We start from the raw sequence: 19,957 nt of genomic DNA on the forward strand, positions 1-19,957 counted from the left end.
GAGCTCAGGGGCACTGTAATTCACAAACCTGCAGAGTTATAAATGACAGCTATTGTCCAAAAATAGACTGAAGTAAGGCTGCCAAGAGGACTTGAAAGCGGGGCAGAATTGCAGGAAACCGATTTCAGGAGGTAGACTGGAATTGCATTGAAAGCATCGGAAAAGAGGCAGAACGTCCACAATGATGCACTTGGCCAAAAAGGGCGTATGCGTTTTTTCCTGAATATATTCAGGAAAAAACGCATACGCCCTTTTTGGCCAACCAAGCAAGCTTGCAAAGGAAATCTGCACTACAATGAAGTCTCACTTCCCCCCAGTCAAAAGGGCCATCTGAAAAAAGTGTAAAATCCAGAAAGGCAGGACAGGCCATGGAGAACTGGGAGCCTTGTTATGCTGATGGGCGGGATGTAAATTGCCAACAGACACTCGGGAGAAGTGTATGGTGTTTCCTGAAACATCTAAAAAACAAAGCAACAGAGCCTAGGGCACTTCCACTTATGGTCCTATAGCTTAGGGAAATTAAAATCAAAAAGACACAGCCACCCCAAAGTTTGGAACGGCTCTGTTTACAAGAACCTCGTTTACAGTACAAGTTCAACATCGCAGAAAGTGAAAAATGGATAAAGAAGTTGTGGTATTTACTTACAAAGCAATATCACTCAGCAATGAAATCTATGTCATCAGGCCCGTAGCAGCACAATGAGTGGATTCAGGTATGATGATTCTAACTGAAATAAGTCACACAGAAAAAGAAACATCATAAGATATCAGTAATACACGGAATGTAAACTTGGCTACACAAGAACTGAATTACAGAACAGAACAGGGTCTCAAATTTAGAAAACCAACTTATGCTTGCTTACGGGTAAAGGTGAGTTGGGGTGCTGCATAAAACCAGAGATTGAAATGAGCACAGATAAAATTCCTTAAGCCAAATATGGAATAGACAAGAGCTACTCCTTGCTCAACGAAATGGACTCAACACCCCATATTAAACGCCTAAGAATGTACCTGACTAGTAAGTATCTTAAAACCTATGGATTGCTATGTCTCCAAAAGAGAATCAAGCGTGCGTACAGGGACATAAACGCAGCAGTGATAGGATTGGAGAGGTTCGGTGAGCAAATGAAGACCCTTTGAAGTCATATTGCATGGTACCCATTCCACGGGTCTCAACTCTCCAGGTTTAAGGTATTCTTCCTTCAGCTAAAACATGCATGTGGAACCCAGAGTATGATCAACCGTGTGAACGGGAGACGTGTTCAAATATGTCTCAGTTTTCCTCCCCTGGTACTCGGGTGCAACATTCCAGACGCTTTACTAACACTCTCCCCACTTGGAGAGTCAGCGCCTTTAACCTCCTGTTTGGCCCAGTTTGCAATTTCTGCGGAAGATGAACAGGAATAGGGAGAACCAATGAGAGACTAGCTGGAGGTGTCTGGACGTTCAAATTTAACTCTCATTTCCCACCAGGAAGAGGAAATAACACAAGGCTCAGGGTGCCATCCCGGAACCAGATTAGGGCCTGAAGCCATCCTGTGGTGTTGCAGCCAGCTCAAAAGAAAGCGAGTTGAAGAAAGGAGCTCAGGGGCACTGTAATTCACAAACCTGCAGAGTTATAAATGACAGCTATCGTCCAAAAATAGACTGAAGTAAGGCTGCCAAGAGGACTTGAAAGCGGGGCAGAATTGCAGGAAACCGATTTCAGGAGGTAGACTGGAATTGCATTGAAAGCATAGGAAAAGAGGCAGAACGTCCACAATGATGCACTTGGCCAAAAAGGGCGTATGCGTTTTTTCCTGAATATATTCCGGAAAAAACGCATACGCCCTTTTTGGCCAACCAAGCAAGCTTGCAAAGGAAATCTGCACTACAATGAAGTCTCACTTCCCCCCGGTCAAAAGGGCCATCTGAAAAAAGTGTACAATCCAGAAAGGCAGGACAGGCCATGGAGAACTGGGAGCCTTGTTATGCTGATGGGCGGGATGTAAATTGCCAACAGACACTCGGGAGAAGTGTATGGTGTTTCCTGAAACATCTAAAAAACAAAGCAACAGAGCCTAGGGCACTTCCACTTATGGTCCTATAGCTTAGGGAAATTAAAATCAAAAAGACACAGCCACCCCAAAGTTTGGAACGGCTCTGTTTACAAGAACCTCGTTTACCGTACAAGTTCAACATCACAGAAAGTGAAAAATGGATAAAGAACTTGTGCTACTTACGTACAATGCAGTATCACTCAGCAATGAAATCTATGTCATCAGGCCCGTAGCAGCACAATGAGTGGATTCAGGTATGATGATTCTAACTGAAATAAGTCACACAGAAAAAGAAACATCATAAGATATCAGTAATACACGGAATGTAAACTTGGCTACACAGGAACTGAATTACAGAACAGAACAGGGTCTCAAATTTAGAAAACCAACTTATGCTTGCTTAAGGGGAAAGGTGAGGTGGGGTGCTGCATAAAACCAGAGATTGAAATGAGCACAGATAAAGTTCCTTAAGCCAAATATGGAATAGACAAGAGCTACTCCTTGCTCAACGAAATGGACTCAACACCGCATATTCAATGCCTAAGAATGTACTTGACTAGTAAGTATCTTAAAACCTATGGATTGCTATGTCTCCAAAAGAGAATCAAGCGTGTGTACAGGGGCATAAACGCAGCAGTGATAGGATTGGAGAGGTTCGGTGAGCAAATGAAGACCCTTTGAAGTCATATTGCATGGTACCCATTCCACGGGTCTCAACTCTCCAGGTTTAAGGTATTCTTCCTTCAGCTAAAACATGCATGTGGAACCCAGAGTATGATCAACCATGTGAACGGGAGACGAGTTCAAATATGTCTCAGTTTTCCTCCCCTGGTACTCGGGTGCAACATTCCAGACGCTTTACTAACACTCTCCCCACTTGGAGAGTCAGCGCCTTTAACCTCCTGTTTGGCCCAGTTTGCAATTTCTGCGGAAGATGAACAGGAATAGCGAGAACCAATGAGAGACTAGCTGGAGGTGTCTGGGCGGGCAAATTTAACTCTCATTTCCCACCAGGAAGAGGAAATAACCAAAGGCTCAGCGTGCCGTGCCGGAAGCAGATTAGGGCCTGAAGCCATCCTGCGGTGTTGCGGCCAGCTCACAAAAAAGCGAGTTGAAGAAACGAGCTCTGGGGCAGTGTAATTCACAAACCTGCAGAGTTATAAATGACAGCTATCGTCCAAAAATAGACTGAAGTAAGGCTGCCAAGAGGACTTGAAAGCGGGGCAGAATTGCAGGAAACCGATTTCAGGAGGTAGACTGGAATTGCATTGAAAGCATAGGAAAAGAGGCAGAACGTCCACAATGATGCACTTGGCCAAAAAGGGCGTATGCGTTTTTTCCTGAATATATTCAGGAAAAAACGCATACGCCCTTTTTGGCCAACCAAGCAAGCTTGCAAAGGAAATCTGCACTACAATGAAGTCTCACTTCCACCCGGTCAAAAGGGCCATCTGAAAAAAGTGTAAAATCCAGAAAGGCAGGACAGGCCATGGAGAACTGGGAGCCTTGTTATGCTGATGGGCGGGATGTAAATTGCCAACAGACACTCGGGAGAAGTGTATGGTGTTTCCTGAAACATCTAAAAAACAAAGCAACAGAGCCTAGGGCACTTCCACTTATGGTCCTATAGCTTAGGGAAATTAAAATCAAAAAGACACAGCCACCCCAAAGTTTGGAACGGCTCTGTTTACAAGAACCTCGTTTACAGTACAAGTTCAACATCGCAGAAAGTGAAAAATGGATAAAGAAGTTGTGGTATTTACTTACAAAGCAAAATCACTCAGCAATGAAATCTATGTCATCAGGCCCTTAGCAGCACAATGAGTGGATTCAGGTATGATGATTCTACCTGAAATAAGTCACACAGAAAAAGAAACATCATAAGATATCAGTAATACACGGAATGTAAACTTGGCTACACAGGAACTGAATTCCAAAACAGAACAGGGTCTCAAATTTAGAAAACCAACTTATGCTTGCTTACGGGTAAAGGTGAGTTGGGGTGCTGCATAAAACCAGAGATTGAAATGAGCACAGATAAAATTCCTTAAGCCAAATATGGAATAGACAAGAGCTACTCCTTGCTCAACGAAATGGACTCAACACCCCATATTAAACGCCTAAGAATGTACCTGACTAGTAAGTATCTTAAAACCTATGGATTGCTATGTCTCCAAAAGAGAATCAAGCGTGCGTACAGGGACATAAACGCAGCAGTGATAGGATTGGAGAGGTTCGGTGAGCAAATGAAGACCCTTTGAAGTCATATTGCATGGTACCCATTACACGGGTCTCAACTCTCCAGGTTTAAGGTATTCTTCCTTCAGCTAAAACATGCATGTGGAACCCAGAGTATGATCAACCGTGTGAACGGGAGACGTGTTCAAATATGTCTCAGTTTTCCTCCCCTGGTACTCGGGTGCAACATTCCAGACGCTTTACTAACACTCTCCCCACTTGGAGAGTCAGCGCCTTTAACCTCCTGTTTGGCCCAGTTTGCAATTTCTGCGGAAGATGAACAGGAATAGGGAGAACCAATGAGAGACTAGCTGGAGGTGTCTGGACGTGCAAATTTAACTCTCATTTCCCACCAGGAAGAGGAAATAACACAAGGCTCAGGGTGCCATCCCGGAACCAGATTAGGGCCTGAAGCCATCCTTCGGTGTTGCAGCCAGCTCAAAAGAAAGCGAGTTGAAGAAAGGATCTCAGGGGCACTGTAATTCACAAACCTGCAGAGTTATAAATGACAGCTATCGTCCAAAAATATACTGAAGTAAGGCTGCCAAGAGGACTTGAAAGCGGGGCAGAATTGCAGGAAACCGATTTCAGGAGGTAGACTGGAATTGCATTGAAAGCATAGGAAAAGAGGCAGAACGTCCACAATGATGCACTTGGCCAAAAAGGGCGTATGCGTTTTTTCCTGAATATATTCAGGAAAAAACGCATACGCCCTTTTTGGCCAACCAAGCAAGCTTGCAAAGGAAATCTGCACTACAATGAAGTCTCACTTCCCCCCGGTCAAAAGGGCCATCTGAAAAAAGTGTAAAATCCAGAAAGGCAGGACAGGCCATGGAGAACGGGGAGCCTTGTTATGCTGATGGGCGGGATGTAAATTGCCAACAGACACTCGGGAGAAGTGTATGGTGTTTCCTGAAACATCTAAAAAACAAAGCAACAGAGCCTAGGGCACTTCCACTTATGGTCCTATAGCTTAGGGAAATTAAAATCAAAAAGACACAGCCACCCCAAAGTTTGGAACGGCTCTGTTTACAAGAACCTCGTTTACCGTACAAGTTCAACATCACAGAAAGTGAAAAATGGATAAAGAACTTGTGCTACTTACGTACAATGCAGTATCACTCAGCAATGAAATCTATGTCATCAGGCCCTTAGCAGCACAATGAGTGGATTCAGGTATGATGATTCTAACTGAAATAAGTCACACAGAAAAAGAAACATCATAAGATATCAGTAATACACGGAATGTAAACTTGGCTACACAGGAACTGAATTACAGAACAGAACAGGGTCTCAAATTTAGAAAACCAACTTATGCTTGCTTAAGGGGAAAGGTGAGTTGGGGTGCTGCATAAAACCAGAGATTGAAATGAGCACAGATAAAATTCCTTAAGCCAAATATGGAATAGACAAGAGCTACTCCTTGCTCAACGAAATGGACTCAACACCGCATATTAAATGCCTAAGAATGTACCTGACTAGTAAGTATCTTAAAACCTATGGATTGCTATGTCTCCAAAAGAGAATCAAGCGTGTGTACAGGGGCATAAACGCAGCAGTGATAGGATTGGAGAGGTTCGGTGAGCAAATGAAGACCCTTTGAAGTCATATTGCATGGTACCCATTACACGGGTCTCAACCCTCCAGGTTTAAGGTATTCTTCCTTCAGCTAAAACATGCATGTGGAACGCGAGTATGATCAACCGTGTGAACGGGAGACGTGTTCAAATATGTCTCAGTTTTCCTCCCCTGGTACTCGGGTGCAACATTCCAGACGCTTTACTAACACTCTCCCCACTTGGAGAGTCAGCGCCTTTAACCTACTGTTTTGCCCAGTTTGCAATTTCTGCGGAAGATGAACAGGAATAGCGAGAACCAATGAGAGACTAGCTGGAGGTGTCTGGACGGGCAAATTTAACTCTCATTTCCCACCAGGAAGAGGAAATAACCAAAGGCTCAGCGTGCCGTGCCGGAACCAGATTAGGGCCTGAAGCCATCCTGCGGTGTTGCGGCCAGCTCACAAAAAAGCGAGTAGAAGAAAGGAGCTCAGGGGCACTGTAATTCACAAACCTGCAGAGTTATAAATGACAGCTATCGTCCAAAAATAGACTGAAGTAAGGCTGCCAAGAGGACTTGAAAGCGGGGCAGAATTGCAGGAAACCGATTTCAGGAGGTAGACTGGAATTGCATTGAAAGCATAGGAAAAGAGGCAGAACGTCCACAATGATGCACTTGGCCAAAAAGGGCGTATGCGTTTTTTCCTGAATATATTCAGGAAAAAACGCATACGCCCTTTTTGGCCAACCAAGCAAGCTTGCAAAGGAAATCTGCACTACAATGAAGTCTCACTTCCCCCCGGTCAAAAAGGGCCATCTGAAAAAAGTGTAAAATCCAGAAAGGCAGGACAGGCCATGGAGAACTGGGAGCCTTGTTATGCTGATGGGCGGGATGTAAATTGCCAACAGACACTCGGGAGAAGTGTATGGTGTTTCCTGAAACATCTAAAAAACAAAGCAACAGAGCCTAGGGCACTTCCACTTATGGTCCTATAGCTTAGGGAAATTAAAATCAAAAAGACACAGCCACCCCAAAGTTTGGAACGGCTCTGTTTACAAGAACCTCGTTTACAGTACAAGTTCAACATCACAGAAAGTGAAAAATGGATAAAGAAGTTGTGGTATTTACTTACAAAGCAATATCACTCAGCAATGAAATCTGTGTCATCAGGCCCTTAGCAACACAATGAGTGGATTCGGGTATGATGATTCTAACTGAAATAAGTCACACAGAAAAAGAAACATCATAAGATATCAGTAATACACGGAATGTAAACTTGGCTACACAGGAACTGAATTACAGAACAGAACAGGGTCTCAAATTTAGAAAACCAACTTATGCTTGCTTAAGGGGAAAGGTGAGTTGGGGTGCTGCATAAAACCAGAGATTGAAATGAGCACAGATAAAATTCCTTAAGCCAAATATGGAATAGACAAGAGCTACTCCTTGCTCAACGAAATGGACTCAACACCCCATATTAAACGCCTAAGAATGTACCTGACTAGTAAGTATCTTAAAACCTATGGATTGCTATGTCTCCAAAAGAGAATCAAGCGTGCGTACAGGGACATAAACGCAGCAGTGATAGGATTGGAGAGGTTCGGTGAGCAAATGAAGACCCTTTGAAGTCATATTGCATGGTACCCATTCCACGGGTCTCAAATCTCCAGGTTTAAGGTATTCTTCCTTCAGCTAAAACATGCATGTGGAACCCAGAGTATGATCAACCATGTGAACGGGAGACGAGTTCAAATATGTCTCAGTTTTCCACCCCTGGTACTCGGGTGCAACATTCCAGACGCTTTACTAACACTCTCCCCACTTGGAGAGTCAGCGCCTTTAACCTCCTGTTTGGCCCAGTTTGCAATTTCTGCGGAAGATGAACAGGAATAGGGAGAACCAATGAGAGACTAGATGGAGGTGTCTGGACGGGCAAATTTAACTCTCATTTCCCACCAGGAAGAGGAAATAACCAAAGGCTCAGCGTGCCGTGCCGGAACCAGATTAGGGCCTGAAGCCATCCTGCGGTGTTGCGGCCAGCTTACAAGAAAGCGAGTTGAAGAAAGGAGCTCAGGGGCACTGTAATTCACAAACCTGCAGAGTTATAAATGACAGCTATCGTCCAAAAATATACTGAAGTAAGGCTGCCAAGAGGACTTGAAAGCGGGGCAGAATTGCAGGAAACCGATTTCAGGAGGTAGACAGGAATTGCATTGAAAGCATAGGAAAAGAGGCAGAACGTCCACAATGATGCACTTGGCCAAAAAGGGCGTATGCGTTTTTTCCTGAATATATTCAGGAAAAAACGCATACGCCCTTTTTGGCCAACCAAGCAAGCTTGCAAAGGAAATCTGCACTACAATGAAGTCTCACTTCCCCCCGGTCAAAAGGGCCATCTGAAAAAAGTGTAAAATCCAGAAAGGCAGGACAGGCCATGGAGAACTGGGAGCCTTGTTATGCTGATGGGCGGGATGTAAATTGCCAACAGACACTCGGGAGAAGTGTATGGTGTTTCCTGAAACATCTAAAAAACAAAGCAACAGAGCCTAGGGCACTTCCACTTATGGTCCTATAGCTTAGGGAAATTAAAATCAAAAAGACACAGCCACCCCAAAGTTTGGAACGGCTCTGTTTACAAGAACCTCGTTTACAGTACAAGTTCATCATCGCAGAAAGTGAAAAATGGATAAAGAAGTTTTGGTATTTACTTACAAAGCAATATCACTCAGCAATGAAATCTATGTCATCAGGCCCGTAATAGCACAATGAGTGGATTCAGGTATGATGATTCTACCTGAAATAAGTCACACAGAAAAAGAAACATCATAAGATATCAGTAATACACGGAATGTAAACTTGGCTACACAGGAACTGAATTCCAAAACAGAACAGGGTCTCAAATTTAGAAAACCAACTTATGCTTGCTTAAGGGAAAAGGTGAGTTGGGGTGCTGCATAAAACCAGAGATTGAAATGAGCACAGATAAAATTACTTAAGCCAAATATGGAATAGACAAGAGCTACTCCTTGCTCAACGAAATGGACTCAACACCCCATATTAAACGCCTAAGAATGTACCTGACTAGTAAGTATCTTAAAACCTATGGATTGCTATGTCTCCAAAAGAGAATCAAGCGTGCATACAGTGACATAAACGCAGCAGTGATAGGACTGGAGAGGTTCGGTGAGCAAATGAAGACCCTTTGAAGTCATATTGCATGGTACCCATTCCAAGGGTCTCAACTCTCCAGGTTTAAGGTATTCTTCCTTCAGCTAAAACATGCATGTGGAACCCAGAGTATGATCAACCGTGTGAACGGGAGACGTGTTCAAATATGTCTCAGTTTTCCTCCCCTGGTACTCGGGTGCAACATTCCAGACGCTTTACTAACACTCTCCCCACTTGGAGAGTCAGCGCCTTTAACCTCCTGTTTGGCCCAGTTTGCAATTTCTGTGGAAGATGAACAGGAATAGGGAGAACCAATGAGAGACTAGCTGGAGGTGTCTGGACGGGCAAATTTAACTCTCATTTCCCACCAGGAAGAGGAAATAACCAAAGGCTCAGCGTGCCGTGCCGGAACCAGATTAGGGCCTGAAGCCATCCTGCGGCGTTGCGGCCAGCTTACAAGAAAGCGAGTTGAAGAAAGGAGCTCAGGGGCACTGTAATTCACAAACCTGCAGAGTTATAAATGACAGCTATCGTCCAAAAATATACTGAAGTAAGGCTGCCAAGAGGACTTGAAAGCGGGCCAGAATTGCAGGAAACCGATTTCAGGAGGTAGACTGGAATTGCATTGAAAGCATAGGAAAAGAGGCAGAACGTCCACAATGATGCACTTGGCCAAAAAGGGCGTATGCGTTTTTTCCTGAATATATTCAGGAAAAAACGCATACGCCCTTTTTGGCCAACCAAGCAAGCTTGCAAAGGAAATCTGCACTACAATGAAGTCTCACTTCCCCCCGGTCAAAAGGGCCATCTGAAAAAAGTGTAAAATCCAGAAAGGCAGGACAGGCCATGGAGAACTGGGAGCCTTGTTATGCTGATGGGCGGGATGTAAATTGCCAACAGACACTCGGGAGAAGTGTATGGTGTTTCCTGAAACATCTAAAAAACAAAGCAACAGAGCCTAGGGCACTTCCACTTATGGTCCTATAGCTTAGGGAAATTAAAATCAAAAAGACACAGCCACCCCAAAGTTTGGAACGGCTCTGTTTACAAGAACCTCGTTTACAGTACAAGTTCAACATCGCAGAAAGTGAAAAATGGATAAAGAAGTTGTGGTATTTACTTACAAAGCAATATCACTAAGCAATGAAATCTATGTCATCAGGCCCTTAGCAGCACAATGAGTGGATTCAGGTATGATGATTCTAACTGAAATAAGTCACACAGAAAAAGAAACATCATAAGATATCAGTAATACACGGAATGTAAACTTGGCTACACAGGAACTGAATTACAGAACAGAACAGGGTCTCAAATTTAGAAAACCAACTTATGCTTGCTTAAGGGGAAAGGTGAGTTGGGGTGCTGCATAAAACCAGAGATTGAAATGAGCACAGATAAAGTTCCTTAAGCCAAATATGGAATAGACAAGATCTACTCCTTGCTCAACGAAATGGACTCAACCCCGCATATTAAACGCCTAAGAATGTACCTGACTAGTAAGTATCTTAAAACCTATGGATTGCTATGTCTCCAAAAGAGAATCAAGCGTGTGTACAGGGGCATAAACGCAGCAGTGATAGGATTAGAGAGGTTCGGTGAGCAAATGAAGACCCTTTGAAGTCATATTGCATGGTACCCATTACACGGGTCTCAACTCTCCAGGTTTAAGGTATTCTTCCTTCAGCTAAAACATGCATGTGGAACCCAGAGTATGATCAACCATGTGAACGGGAGACGTGTTCAAATATGTCTCAGTTTTCCTCCCCTGGTACTCGGGTGCAACATTCCAGACGCTTTACTAACACTCTCCCCACTTGGAGAGTCAGCGCCTTTAACCTCCTGTTTGGCCCAGTTTGCAATTTCTGCGGAAGATGAACAGGAATAGGGAGAACCAATGAGAGACTAGCTGGAGGTGTCTGGACGGGCAAATTTAACTCTCATTTCCCACCAGGAAGAGGAAATAACCAAAGGCTCAGCGTGCCGTGCCGGAACCAGATTAGGGCCTGAAGCCATCCTGCGGTGTTGCATCCAGCTCAAAAGAAAGCGAGTTGAAGAAAGGAGATCAGGGGCACTGTAATTCACAAACCTGCAGAGTTATAAATGACAGCTATCGTCCAAAAATAGACTGAAGTAAGGCTGCCAAGAGGACTTGAAAGCGGGGCAGAATTGCAGGAAACCGATTTCAGGAGGTAGACTGGAATTGCATTGAAAGCATAGGAAAAGAGGCAGAACGTCCACAATGATGCACTTGGCCAAAAAGGGCGTATGTGTTTTTTCCTGAATATATTCAGGAAAAAACGCATACGCCCTTTTTGGCCAACCAAGCAAGCTTGCAAAGGAAATCTGCACTACAATGAAGTCTCACTTCCCCCGGGTCAAAAGGGCCATCTGAAAAAAGTGTAAAATCCAGAAAGGCAGGACAGGCCATGGAGAACTGGGAGCCTTCTTATGCTGATGGGCGGGATGTAAATTGCCAACAGACACTCGGGAGAAGTGTATGGTGTTTCCTGAAACATCTAAAAAACAAAGCAACAGAGCCTAGGGCACTTCCACTTATCGTCCTATAGCTTAGGGAAATTAAAATCAAAAAGACACAGCCACCCCAAAGTTTGGAACGGCTCTGTTTACAAACACCTCGTTTACAGTACAAGTTCAACATCACAGAAAGTGAAAAATGGATAAAGAAGTTGTGGTATATACTTAAAAAGCAATATCACTCAGCAATGAAATCTATGTCATCAGGCCCGTAGCAGCATAATGAGTGGATTCAGGTACGATGATTCTAACTGAAATAAGTCACACAGAAAAAGAAACATCATAAGATATCACTAATACACGGAATGTAAACTTGGCTACACAGGAACTGAATTCCAAAACAGAACAGGGTCTCAAATTTAGAAAACCAACTTATGCTTGCTTAAGGGGAAAGGTGAGTTGGGGTGCTGCATAAAACCAGAGATTGAAATGAGCACAGATAAAGTTCCTTAAGCCAAATATGGAATAGACAAGAGCTACTCCTTGCTCAACGAAATGGACTCAATACCCCATATTAAACGCCTAAGAATGTACCTGACTAGTAAGTATCTTAAAACCTATGGATTGCTACGTCTCCAAAAGAGAATCAAGCGTGTGTACAGGGACATAAACGCAGCAGTGATAGGATTGGAGAGGTTCGGTGAGCAAATGAAGACCCTTTGAAGTCATATTGCATGGTACCCATTCCACAGGTCTCAACTCTCCAGGTTTAAAGTATTCTTCCTTCAGCTAAAACATGCATGTGGAACCCAGAGTATGATCAACCGTGTGAACGGGAGACGTGTTCAAATATGTCTCAGTTTTCCTCCCCTGGTACTCGGGTGCAACATTCCAGACGCTTTACTAACACTCTCCCCACTTGGAGAGTCAGCGCCTTTAACCTCCTGTTTGGCCCAGTTTGCAATTTCTGCGGAAGATGAACAGGAATAGGGAGAACCAATGAGAGACTAGCTGGAGGTGTCTGGACGGGCAAATTTAACTCTCATTTCCCACCAGGAAGAGGAAATAACCAAAGGCTCAGCGTGCCGTGCCGGAACCAGATTAGGGCCTGAAGCCATCCTGCGGTGTTGCGACCAGCTCACAAAAAAGCGAGTTGAAGAAACGAGCTCAGGGGCACTGTAATTCACAAACCTGCAGAGTTATAAATGACAGCTATCGTCCAAAAATAGACTGAAGTAAGGCTGCCAAGAGGACTTGAAAGCGGGGCAGAATTGCAGGAAACCGATTTCAGGAGGTAGACTGGAATTGCATTGAAAGCATAGGAAAAGAGGCAGAAGGTCCACAATGATGCACTTGGCCAAAAAGGGCGTATGCGTTTTTTCCTGAATATATTCAGGAAAAAACGCATACGCCCTTTTTGGCAAACCAAGCAAACGTGCAAAGGAAATCTGCACTACAATGAAGTTTCACTTCCCCCCGGTCAAAAGGGCCATCTGAAAAAAGTGTAAAATCCAGAAAGGCAGGACAGGCCATGGAGAACTGGGAGCCTTCTTATGCTGATGGGCGGGATGTAAATTGCCAACAGACACTCGGGAGAAGTGTATGGTGTTTCCTGAAACATCTAAAAAACAAAGCAACAGAGCCTAGGGCACTTCCACTTATGGTCCTGTAGCTTAGGGAAATTAAAATCAAAAAGACACAGCCACCCCAAAGTTTGGGACGCCTCTGTTTACAAGAACATCGTTTACCGTACAAGTTCAATATCACAGAAAGTGAAAAATGGATAAAGAACTTGTGCTACTTACGTACAATGCAGTATCACTCAGCAATGAAATCTATGTCATCAGGCCCGTAGCAGCATAATGAGTGGATTTAGGTATGATGATTCTAACTGAAATAAATCACACAGAAAAAGAAACATCATAAGATATCAGTAATACACGGAATGTAAACTTGGCTACACAGGAACTGAATTACAGAACAGAACAGGGTCTCAAATTTAGAAAACCAACTTATGCTTGCTTAAGGGTAAAGGTGAGTTGGGGTGCTGCATAAAACCAGAGATTGAAATGAGCACAGATAAAGTTCCTTAAGCCAAATATGGAATAGACAAGAGCTACTCCTTGCTCAACGAAATGGACTCAACACCCCATATTAAACGCCTAAGAATGTACCTGACTAGTAAGTATCTTAAAACCTATGGATTGCTATGTCTCCAAAAGAGAATCAAGCGTGTGTACAGGGACATAAACGCAGCAGTGATAGGATTGGAGAGGTTCGGTGAGCAAATGAAGACCCTTTGAAGTCATATTGCATGGTACCCATTCCACGGGTCTCAACTCTCCAGGTTTAAGGTATTCTTCCTTCAGCTAAAACATGCATGTGGAACCCAGAGTATGATCAACCGTGTGAACGGGAGACATGTTCAAATATGTCTCAGTTTTCCTCCCCTGGTACTTGGGTGCAACATTCCAGACGCTTTACTAACACTCTCCCCACTTGGAGAGTCAGCGCATTTAACCTCCTGTTTTGCCCAGTTTGCAATTTCTGCGGAAGATGAACAGGAATAGCGAGAACCAATGAGAGACTAGCTGGAGGTGTCTGGACGGGCAAATTTAACTCTCATTTCCCACCAGGAAGAGGAAATAACCAAAGGCTCAGCGTGCCGTGCCGGAACCAGATTAGGGCCTGAAGCCATCCTGCGGTGTTGCGGCCAGCTCACAAAAAAGCAAGTTGAAGAAACGAGCTCAGGGGCACTGTAATTCACAAACCTGCAGAGTTATAAATGACAGCTATCGTCCAAAAATAGACTGAAGTAAGGCTGCCAAGAGGACTTGAAAGCGGGGCAGAATTGCAGGAAACCGATTTCAGGAGGTAGACTGGAATTGCATTGAAAGCATAGGAAAAGAGGCAGAACGTCCACAATGATGCACTTGGCCAAAAAGGGCGTATGCGTTTTTTCCTGAATATATTCAGGAAAAAACGCATACGCCCTTTATGGCAAACCAAGCAAACTTGCAAAGGAAATCTGCACTACAATGAAGTTTCACTTCCCCCCGGTCAAAAGGGCCATCTGAAAAAAGTGTAAAATCCAGAAAGGCAGGACAGGCCATGGAGAACTGGGAGCCTTGTTATGCTGATGGGCGGGATGTAAATTGCCAACAGACACTCGGGAGAAGTGTATGGTGTTTCCTGAAACATCTAAAAAACAAAGCAACAGAGCCTAGGGCACTTCCACTTATGGTCCTGTAGCTTAGGGAAATTAAAATCAAAAAGACACAGCCACCCCAAAGTTTGGGACGCCTCTGTTTACAAGAACATCGTTTACCGTACAAGTTCAATATCACAGAAAGTGAAAAATGGATAAAGAACTTGTGCTACTTACGTACAATGCAGTATCACTCAGCAATGAAATCTATGTCATCAGGCCCGTAGCAGCATAATGAGTGGATTCAGGTATGATGATTCTAACTGAAATAAATCACACAGAAAAAGAAACATCATAAGATATCAGTAATACACGGAATGTAAACTTGGCTACACAGGAACTGAATTACAGAACAGAACAGGGTCTCAAATTTAGAAAACCAACTTATGCTTGCTTAAGGGTAAAGGTGAGTTGGGGTGCTGCATAAAACCAGAGATTGAAATGAGCACAGATAAAGTTCCTTAAGCCAAATATGGAATAGACAAGAGCTACTCCTTGCTCAACGAAATGGACTCAACACCCCATATTAAACGCCTAAGAATGTACCTGACTAGTAAGTATCTTAAAACCTATGGATTGCTATGTCTCCAAAAGAGAATCAAGCGTGTGTACAGGGACATAAACGCAGCAGTGATAGGATTGGAGAGGTTCGGTGAGCAAATGAAGACCCTTTGAAGTCATATTGCATGGTACCCATTCCACGGGTCTCAACTCTCCAGGTTTAAGGTATTCTTCCTTCAGCTAAAACATGCATGTGGAACCCAGAGTATGATCAACCGTGTGAACGGGAGACATGTTCAAATATGTCTCAGTTTTCCTCCCCTGGTACTTGGGTGCAACATTCCAGACGCTTTACTAACACTCTCCCCACTTGGAGAGTCAGCGCATTTAACCTCCTGTTTTGCCCAGTTTGCAATTTCTGCGGAAGATGAACAGGAATAGCGAGAACCAATGAGAGACTAGCTGGAGGTGTCTGGACGGGCAAATTTAACTCTCATTTCCCACCAGGAAGAGGAAATAACCAAAGGCTCAGCGTGCCGTGCCGGAACCAGATTAGGGCCTGAAGCCATCCTGCGGTGTTGCGGCCAGCTCACAAAAAAGCAAGTTGAAGAAACGAGCTCAGGGGCACTGTAATTCACAAACCTGCAGAGTTATAAATGACAGCTATCGTCCAAAAATAGACTGAAGTAAGGCTGCCAAGAGGACTTGAAAGCGGGGCAGAATTGCAGGAAACCGATTTCAGGAGGTAGACTGGAATTGCATTGAAAGCATAGGAAAAGAGGCAGAACGTCCACAATGATGCACTTGGCCAAAAAGGGCGTATGCGTTTTTTCCTGAATATATTCAGGAAAAAACGCATACGCCCTTTATGGCAAACCAAGCAAACTTGCAAAGGAAATCTGCACTACAATGAAGTTTCACTTCCCCCCGGTCAAAAGGGCCATCTGAAAAAAGTGTAAAATCCAGAAAGGCAGGACAGGCCATGGAGAACTGGGAGCCTTCTTATGCTGATGGGCGGGATGTAAATTGCCAACAGACACTCCGGAGAAGTGTATGGTGTTTCCTGAAACATCTAAAAAACAAAGCAACAGAGCCTAGGGCACTTCCACTTATCGTCCTGTAGCTTAGGGAAATTAAAATCAAAAAGACACAGCCACCCCAAAGTTTGGAATGGCTCTGTTTACAAGAACCTTGTTTACAGTACAAGTTCAACATCGCAGAAAGTGAAAAATGGATAAAGAGTTTCTGGTATTTACTTACAAAGCAATATCACTCAGCAATGAAATCTATGTCATCAGGCCCTTAGCAGCACAATGAGTGGATTCAGGTATGATGATTCTAACTGAAATAAGTCACACAGAAAAAGAAACATCATAAGATATCAGTAATACACGGAATGTAAACTTGGCTACACAGGAACTGAATTACAGAACAGAACAGGGTCTCAAATTTAGAAAACCAACTTATGCTTGCTTAAGGGGAAAGGTGAGTTGGGGTGCTGCATAAAACCAGAGATTGAAATGAGCACAGATAAAGTTCCTTAAGCCAAATATGGAATAGACAAGAGCTACTCCTTGCTCAACGAAATGGACTCAACACCGCATATTAAATGCCTAACAATGTACATGACTAGTAAGTATCTTAAAACCTATGGATTGCTAAGTCTCCAAAAGAGAATCAAGCGTGTGTACAGGGGCATAAACGCAGCAGTGATAGGATTGAAGAGGTTCGGTGAGCAAATGAAGACCCTTTGAATTCATATTGCATGGTATCCATTACACGGGTCTCAACTCTCCAGGTTTAAGGTATTCTTCCTTCAGCTAAAACATGCATGTGGAACCCAGAGTATGATCAACCATGTGAACGGGAGACGAGTTCAAATATGTCTCAGTTTTCCTCCCATTTTACTCGGGTGCAACATTCCAGACGCTTTACTAACACTCTCCCCACTTGGAGAGTCAGCGCCTTTAACCTCCTGTTTGGCCCAGTTTGCAATTTCTGCGGAAGATGAACAGGAATAGGGAGAACCAATGAGAGACTAGCTGGAGGTGTCTGGACGGGCAAATTTAACTCTCATTTCCCACCAGGAAGAGGAAATAACCAAAGGCTCAGCGTGCCGTGCCGGAACCAGATTAGGGCCTGAAGCCATCCTGCGGTGTTGCGACCAGCTCACAAAAAAGCGAGTTGAAGAAACGAGCTCAGGGGCACTGTAATTCACAAACCTGCAGAGTTATAAATGACAGCTATCGTCCAAAAATAGACTGAAGTAAGGCTGCCAAGAGGACTTGAAAGCGGGGCAGAATTGCAGGAAACCGATTTCAGGAGGTAGACTGGAATTGCATTGAAAGCATAGGAAAAGAGGCAGAACGTCCACAATGATGCACTTGGCCAAAAAGGGCGTATGCGTTTTTTCCTGAATATATTCAGGAAAAAACGCATACGCCCTTTTTGGCCAACCAAGCAAACTTGCAAAGGAAATCTGCACTACAATGAAGTCTCACTTCCCCCCGGTCAAAAGGGCCATCTGAAAAAAGTGTAAAATCCAGAAAGGCAGGACAGGCCATGGAGAACTGGGAGCCTTGTTATGCTGATGGGCAGGATGTAAATTGCCAACAGACACTCGGGAGAAGTGTATGGTGTTTCCTGAAACATCTAAAAAACAAAGCAACAGAGCCTAGGGCACTTCCACTTATGGTCCTATAGCTTAGGGAAATTAAAATCAAAAAGACACAGCCACCCCAAAGTTTGGGACGCCTCTGTTTACAAGAACATTGTTTACCGTACAAGTTCAATATCACAGAAAGTGAAAAATGGATAAAGAACTTGTGCTACTTACGTACAATGCAGTATCACTCAGCAATGAAATCTATGTCATCAGGCCCGTAGCAGCATAATGAGTGGATTCAGGTACGATGATTCTAACTGAAATAAGTCACACAGAAAAAGAAACATCATAAGATATCACTAATACACGTAATGTAAACTTGGCTACACAGGAACTGAATTCCAAAACAGAACAGCGTCTCAAATTTAGAAAACCAACTTATGCTTGCTTAAGGGGAAAGGTGAGTTGGGGTGCTGCATAAAACCAGAGATTGAAATGAGCACAGATAAAGTTCCTTAAGCCAAATATGGAATAGACAAGAGCTACTCCTTGCTCAACGAAATGGACTCAACACCCCATATTAAACGCCTAAGAATGTACCTGACTAGTAAGTATCTTAAAACCTATGGATTGCTATGTCTCCAAAAGAGAATCAAGCGTGTGTACAGGGACATAAACGCAGCAGTGATAGGATTGGAGAGGTTCGGTGAGCAAATGAAGACCCTTTGAAGTCATATTGCATGGTACCCATTCCACAGGTCTCAACTCTCCAGGTTTAAGGTATTCTTCCTTCAGCTAAAACATGCATGTGGAACCCAGAGTATGATCAACTGTGTGAACGGGAGACGTGTTCAAATATGTCTCAGTTTTCCTCCCCTGGTACTCGGGTGCAACATTCCAGACGCTTTACTAACACTCTCCCCACTTGGAGAGTCAGCGCCTTTAACCTCCTGTTTAGCCCAGTTTGCAATTTCTGCGGAAGATGAACAGGAATAGCGAGAACCAATGAGAGACTAGCTGGAGGTGTCTGGACGGGCAAATTTAACTCTCATTTCCCACCAGGAAGAGGAAATAACCAAAGGCTCAGCGTGCCGTGCCGGAACCAGATTAGGGCCTGAAGCCATCCTGCGGTGTTGCGGCCAGGTCAAAAGAAAGCGAGTTGAAGAAAGGAGCTCTGGGGCACTGTAATTCACAAACATGCAGAGTTATAAATGACAGCTATCGTCCAAAACTAGACTGAAGTAAGGCTGCCAAGAGGACTTGAAAGCGGGGCAGAATTGCAGGAAACCGATTTCAGGAGGTAGACTGGAATTGCATTGAAAGCATAGGAAAAGAGGCAGAACGTCCACAATGATGCACTTGGCCAAAAATGGCGTATGCATTTTTTCCTGAATATATTCAGGAAAAAACGCATACGCCCTTTTTGGCCAACCAAGCAAGCTTGCAAAGGAAATCTGCACTACAATGAAGTCTCACTTCCCCCCGGTCAAAAGGGGCATCTGAAAAAAGTGTAAAATCCAGAAAGGCAGGACAGGCCCTGGAGAACTGGGAGCCTTGTTATGCTGATGGGCGGGATGTAAATTGCCAAGAGACACTCGGGAGAAGTGTATGGTGTTCCCTGAAACATCTAAAAAACAAAGCAACAGAGCCTAGGGCACTTCCACTTATGGTCCTATAGCTTAGGGAAATTAAAATCAAAAAGACACAGCCACCCCAAAGTTTGGAACGGCTCTGTTTACAAGAACCTCGTTTACAGTACAAGTTCAACATCGCAGAAAGTGAAAAATGGATAAAGAGTTTGTGGTATTTACTTACAAAGCAATATCACTCAGCAATGAAATCTATGTCATCAGGCCCTTAGCAGCACAATGAGTGGATTCAGGTATGATGATTCTAACTGAAATAAGTCACACAGAAAAAGAAACATCATAAGATATCACTAATACACGGAATATAAACTTGGCTACACAGGAACTGAATTACAGAACAGAACAGGGTCTCAAATTTAGAAAACCAACTTATGCTTGCTTAAGGGAAAAGGTGAGTTGGGGTGCTGCATAAAACCAGAGATTGAAATGAGCACAGATAAAGTTCCTTAAGCCAAATATGGAATAGACAAGATCTACTCCTTGCTCAACGAAATGGACTCAACACCGCATATTAAAC

General features: G+C 43.8%; 1 long non-coding RNA gene across 1 annotated transcript in view; it reads right to left on the reverse strand.

Moving 5' to 3' along the window:
* Window positions 1–19,957, reverse strand: part of LOC307181101 — a 407,048-nt gene that overhangs the window by 72,563 nt on the left and 314,528 nt on the right. The window contains exon 2 of the long non-coding RNA XR_013825904.1: window positions 11,703–11,788. This is a non-coding gene — a long non-coding RNA (uncharacterized lncRNA). The remainder of the gene's footprint in view (window positions 1–11,702; window positions 11,789–19,957) is intronic.

The sequence above is a fragment of the Stenella coeruleoalba genome (assembly GCF_951394435.1).
Source record: "Stenella coeruleoalba genome assembly, contig: scaffold_181, whole genome shotgun sequence".
Classification (NCBI taxonomy): Eukaryota; Metazoa; Chordata; class Mammalia; order Artiodactyla; family Delphinidae; genus Stenella; species Stenella coeruleoalba.